Genomic DNA, 6,897 nt, shown 5'->3' on the forward strand with positions numbered 1-6,897 from the left:
CAGCGGCTCCTGCCGAGACGGTGGCGTTTGGAGGAGCTGTGATGAAGCTGCGATGGAGAGAATGTCAGAGCAGCTTTGTTGGGGTGAGGTTTTCCTTCCGGGATAAGCTGCGGCTGAGGTCGTTATGGCCTTTATTAACACCGACACGTAATAAAATGGAGGCGGCGTGATTGAAGGCTGATTGATGAACTTGCTTTTGCTAGAAAAAAAATACATCTGCGCACAGCAATTTTTCCAGCTGTGGAGTCAAGAAATGAATGACAGGAAGCGATTCATGTTTTTGCTTTCCTTGTTGGTTTTGAGCAAAGGAAATAGGTTAGGTTAGGTTAGGTGGTTACTTTATTAATCCCCAAGGGGAATTTTTTTTTCCCGCTACAGCAGCATATAGGAAAGCAATAAAATAATAATAAAATAATAAAAAGCAATTAAGTAACAGTAAAAAAAAAGAAACATTAAATATAAAATGCACAGTATATACAGTACATACAGTACAGTATATATATATAAAATACATTTGAAGGTACTGGAAAACCTTTTACTTTTACTCCACCGTATTTTAAAGGGTAGTGTGTTGTTCCGTACATGTGGGACGAATTAAAAGACAATCATTTATTTTCCAACAGCTATTTTGGAGAAAAACACTTTTTGAGAAAGGGAAACATGTGACATTGTTGGGAAAGTATCTCTGAAATCTCATCGTCTCTGAAGCAATTCAAAATGCTTTACGACGCATAGGGATTGAGTAAAGAGTAAAATATTAAAAAGCTGATATAAAAAGCTCAAGATATAAAATTCAGCGCGGTAAAAAAAGGAGTAACAAATAGCCACTAATTTAATAATAAAAAAAAAAGTAAAAGTGCAGCTTATATATTGAATCAGTAAAGGAAGGGCAGGAAAAAGACAGTTTTTGAGTGCTTTCGACGCAGCTCTTCCTCCCCACCTACCTCCCTACATTAGAGCCGCTCGCCCACTGGATACAGTCTGTCAGCCCATCAGCCCTAAATACCATTGACGTACACTGTAACTGTAACCGTGAGGGGCGGCGGTGGGGTCGCAGCACGCCCACCTCCTCTGCAGGAGATAAGACAATAACGCCGCGACAACATCGGGAGGTCACGCCACTGCCGCGACACCACTCTGTTAAACCATTACATAATCTCATTCAGACACAGATCGGCAGTGAAAGCAGTTTAAAAAAAAAAAATTATTCATTTATTTATTTTATTATCTGTACGGAGAGTCGAGCTTCGTTTCACAGCTGCTAACAATTAAAAGCAATCAAAAGTAACACAGAACAAACGTGTTCTGGCAACATCTTCTCATCAAGTGTAATTTAACCGTGATAATAAATCGCATGCTGCTCAGTCATTGTGTGGCGAGTATCAGCTAAATGTATGTCTCCAGATGTGCAACAGCGTCCCTCCTCTTCCCGGCCTTTGCTGGTGCTTTGCTTGCTTTTCTTGGCGCATTACCATCACATGTAAATAGAGTGAAGTCGTTGGCAGTAGTGTACACTGTAGTGTCACCCCCGGTGCACGTGCACGGTAGTCCTTGGGCGTTGGCACGAGAACAAACAAAAAACAAGTATTCACTCATGCAATGTTGCTCCAACAGAAACCTTAAAGTATGAATATGGAGGCAGCAGGCGATTAGCCTAGCTTAGCTAAAACCGCGTAAGTTGGGGGTAAACAGCTGGCCTGCTTCTCTCCAAAGTGTCAAAATACATCTATCAGCGCCACAAAAGCAAGTACCAAATGTGTCTGTAAAAATTCAGGTCAGAGTCCGTGACCACACCAAGAGTTCTACCTTGATTTGTGGGTTTTTATTTATACCGATTAAAGTTGAGCACTGACTTTTTCCTCGTCTCCAAACACAATTATTTCAGTTAGCTCTGTTAAACTGAAGGAAATTGTTACGCATCCATTCAATGATTTGTTCAATGCACTTATTCAGGGTCTACACGGGATTATAGTCCGTTGCTGATGTGGTTATGTAAATTTGTAAATTTTTCCATCTGCATAATTACAGGAACATGTATTGTTGTTTTCCATAATCTAAGTAGACGTTGAATAGAAGAGATCCCCACAATGGGGCCTTGGGGAACTCCAGATGTTATTTTTGACTGCTCAAATTTACAATTACTTATAGTCACGAAGTAGTCCATCTCCTCAGAGTAGGACTCAAACAGGTTCAGTACCAGTGCCAGCAGGCAGATGAACAAAATGTGAAGAAGAATAGTTACCACAGTTATAAAATGCAAATTGTTTACTTACTTAGTCATGTTGTTTTCCAGCCAGGGCTCGCGGAGCGCCCCCATACTGAGATGACGGTGATGATGGCTCAGCAGGGTGAAAGGCTTTAGATCCTGAATGTGCCCCGTCTCCTCTGTTTTCACCTCCTCCTGATGATGTAATCCACTGAAATCAGACAAACGTCCTTACAAGCACACAGCAGAGCCCGAACGCATGCAGACACCACAACCAGAAATACACACACACACACACACGCATTGTCTTTCCCACTCTCAGATACACACTCTCACTTCTGTCCAGTCCAGAGGAGTATCAAACCATCTTATGCAGTTATTTAAAAGGAGGAAAAAAAAATAATCAAAGCACCGTGCTTAAAATAACCACTTAAATTAGTAAAAAGTAGATTTAAATTTTAACTACAAAAATATTAGACTGTAACAACCCTATATTCTACCTGAATTTATCCTGTATTGCCACTTTTCCCCTTTGTTCCTCCACCTACATGTCGGTTTCTGTTTAACCCAAACTTCCCCGGGGATCAATTAAATCGTTACAGTACATCTCATCTTATGTGAAAGTTTGGATTTGTGAACGCGAAGAACTTTACATCCAAGAGACACGAGATTCTCGTTTTCCTAAAGGTATTTGTTTTGATGTTAGAGGATCTAAAAAAAACAAGCTGTGGCATCAACCAAGAAAACAAAGCAACAGGATTATTTTCAATAAATGGAAAATTAATTTTAGACTCCAACATGATAGATGTTTTTGTTTTTTCTTCTTCTTTACTGATCTTTTCCTAGTCGTGCAAACCTTTTTGAAGTTGCCCAAATCAATGACCGGATTCAATTTTGAATCCGAAGACCGGGTTCGCCCACGGGGGGGGGGGGGGCATTTTCTATTAAAAGTCCAATTTCTCACAAAGGCTTCAATATCCAAGTGAACTCCGCAGGATTATTAAAGGTTATTTTATAAACCCCGGCTTTTACAACAGTGTTTCCTCCGACAGGAGCAAAAGGGGAGGGAACAGACAATCTGCATCAAAAACACGTTTCCCCCTCATAAAGCTCTGCCGGCGAACTGCTTGTTATCAAAGAAATGTTCACGTGGAGATGTTACAGTGCCTGATAACCGACAAGTCGAGGGACAAAACGAGCGTGTTTGTAGCTTTGAATCAAAGCAGCTGACACGTTACGCCAAGCAGTGTTATCGTAGGGGCCATGCAGTCTCGTTAAAGGTTCTCTTCAGGGTGAATTTGGACGACGAGAGGCTCTTTTTTTTTTTTACCTCCCGGGTGTTCTTCCCTTTACATGATTTGAATTTCCGTCCTCTGTGAAAGAGGAAGAGATTGTCCCAGTTTGGATGAACTTGTTTTGTTTTGCATTTTTAATGTGAGTTTTCTGGCTGTTATTTCACAGGTCTTATCTCATGTTTTGGTGGCTGAACTTCACCTCAGAGGTTTTTTCTCCAGATGCTGCCTTTGCGAACTGATGTTTGGTGCCAGGAGCCGTCTGATGCGTTTCCCTCTCTTTAAAAAAAAAAAAAAAAAAAAAATCTCCAACAAGAATAAACTTTAAAATCATTCCTCAATATTTTCTTTATGTAAAATGTCTGTTTTATTACAAAGACTTTTGCCTTGTGTTGTTTAAGTACCAGGATGTATTACATTTTTTTTTTCCATGCATCATCCAGTAGTTGTGAGGCTTCTTTATTAAAGCTTAAAGAATAATCTTTGGTGGCTCACAACACCAGCTAAATTAGATATGAGGTGTTATCAAAAAGTTTGGGAATTGTTCCTGTTGTGCACAAATGGAGTGCAGCACAGCAATGTGCATGGTGCAGAGGGAAGCTGTACATTTCACGAGTAAGTATTCCAAGTTATGTCACTTGATCAACATGAACACCTGAGTGACATGCTGTTTTTGTAATCGCGTCAAACTTTAGAGGAACAGGAAGAAGTCGCAGGGGGCCAAATTCGGTGAGTAGGGATGCAGGGAGCTTGACAAAGCATCGACAGGAGCGCCTACCATTGGAGGCATTCAACTCAACTCAGTTCAAGTCAACTTTATTTATATAGCGCCAAATCACAACACAGGTTATTTCAAGGCACGTAACACAGTAAAGTCCGTACAGCAGAACTTTACAACATCATACAGAAGAACCAACAATTCAACAATTCCCACATAAGCTAGGAGGCAAAAACTCCTCTTTAAGGGAGAAAAACCTCCAACAGAGGGAAGGAAAAACTCCCTTTTAACAGGAAGAAACCTCTGACAGAACCAGGCTCAGAGGCGGGCGGCCATTTGCCTCGACCGGTTGGGGTTGAGAGGAGAGCAGAGATTCAGAGCACATTGAACAGGTAAGAATCCCTGGGATAGAGTAAAGAAGATGCTGATGGGATTATATGCCTCATCCGGCCTGGGAACGCCTCGGGATCCCCCGGGAGGAGTTGGAAAATGTTGCCCGGGAGAAGAATGTCTGGGCTAAACTGCTCGACCTCCTTCCTCCCTGATCTGATAGGCTGCAGAAGACGGATGGAATCAGACTTTTACTGGAAAACACTGATTTGGCTTTGGAAATATAGCTTTACAAATACTGAGTGAAACCAACATCTAAAGCTGCTGAGTCACACAAAGACAAACTAAAAACACCAACACATCATGACTGACACTGAAAAGAAATACAACTGCGGAGTAAATGAGCTTCTAACTACGGGAACTCAAGAGCTGTGAATTGGGAGCGCAAAGCCTTTCACACTTTGACTTCTCACCGGCAGCAATTAAAGATCTGTTCCAAGAGAATCTGCAGGAGCATCCCGAGCTGACGGGTGTCAGTGTGGATAAAAGAGTGCGTCTCCTCTTCTATTTTTAGGAGCGACGGAGGAGACGCTAATGGGTATAAGCATGTGCTCAGTCTTGGCACCAAATTGAGGCTCGGCTCTTAACTTTCGGAGACAGCGGGAGGCTTCGTGCGTCCGGGCGGAGCCGCAGGTGAACCGGCTGCAGCCTCAGCGCTGCCTCGACAGGCTAATTTCTCCTCTAGTGTTTCCTTTGGCTCACCGTCAGCACACACCATCCACAGGAAACTAACCGTGATAATTCTACTGTCTGCCGGTATAATTGGCCGGCGGCGATTCAGAGCCTCTCAGACCATGAACGGTCCCTGAAGTTGGAGAAATGCCTGATTGGATTAGTTGGACAGATTAATGGATGGGAAAGGAAGGAAGGAAGGCAGACTAAAATGTATATTTGAAAAAAGAAAAAAGAAAAAATGCTGAAATAACACAAATCACAGCAGGCACTCATTGTCTGTCCACACCTCTAAATTGTCAAAGTTACCGTAATGAGATTCTGTGGCGTTAACTTGGGACTAAAGATGATTTCATTTTACACTGATCCTCTTAAACAGCATCAGCCCCCAATATGAATTCTGAGCACAAGGAGAAGAGGAGGAACGAAGAAGGAGAACAATGAATATTAACAAAGGTGTGGAGAGAGGTTAAACTGCAGGACAGGAAGAAACGTACAAGACTTGAGGTTTCCAAAGTCCGTGTCTGACTCCTGACAGAATAGTTAGCGTTGATAAGAAGTGGAACCTGCTTGTGTCCTCTGATCTCCGTGTCTCACTGTGGGTGGAGCTCAACCTCTGCTGCACCGACCCTGTGCAGAGCAGACACCAGGAAAGGCAGCGAGGGGAGGCTATTGCATTTCAACATCAGTTAAGATTACATGTCAGGGATTCATTTGTCTCTTTCTGACCGGTTTGTTTTTACTCACCACAGCTCAATAGGACGGTCCGGGTGCTGAGAAGCTCCAACTCCTGCAGCTGCCAATAAAAGATCAGTAGAGGTTATTGATTACTTAAATGTTCCTGTTGAAAAGTGAGTGCAGAGTTTCTAAAAGCGGAGAAACAGACAGGAAGCCCATGTGAGAGTATCCCAGACAGATGTTTATTATTCTGACACTACAGCTCAGGTGTGCACCTGCTCAACAATACATGAGTCAGTGTGGGATTTCAGTGCTGCTCCGACAGTACGGCAGAAACTGTTCACATTCTGGCAGAGAAAAAAAAAATATAAAAAAAAAAATCTTTCCCAAAGGGCCCCGTTTATTAAAACCATCCTACATTTTATATGACTGAATCGGAGCGGAAGATGAGTTTGATGAAAAATTAATCCCGCTGAGGAAAATCCTGCAGGTTGATAAGTGAAACAATTCCACCGCTATCGAAGGAAATGACTTCCACTCCTTTTAGACTCATCTTGGATGCAATATGCGTAATCGAATCGAGCCACAGGATAATTTCAATAAATGAGGACCTTTGGTCGCGCACACCCGTCCCCAGATTGGTGGATTGGTGGTGTTGGTCGGTCGGTCGGTCGGTCGGGAGAGCGTGATGGAGTTACAGGACGGGAGATCAAGGAGAGGCGCGAGAGATCAGAGGGGTGGAGGTGGAGGAAACCCCAGAGGAGAAACACAAAGAGATAGACCGGGACCTCCTGCCAGTATAAAGGCTGAAAGTGATGAAGAGAAAGAAGAGGAGAGAGAAAGGAAAGGACTCCTCAGAAGAAAACTATCTCTGCTCCCAGTGAAAAGGCTTGGAGAGCAGAGGGGTCTGAGGGAAGCGGGGTCGTTGTACATTCAAGTGG

The sequence above is a fragment of the Embiotoca jacksoni genome, unplaced genomic scaffold (genome assembly GCF_022577435.1).
Source record: "Embiotoca jacksoni isolate LCO1_2020_lvr unplaced genomic scaffold, fEmbJac1.0.p SCAF_18, whole genome shotgun sequence".
Taxonomy (NCBI): domain Eukaryota; kingdom Metazoa; phylum Chordata; class Actinopteri; family Embiotocidae; genus Embiotoca; species Embiotoca jacksoni.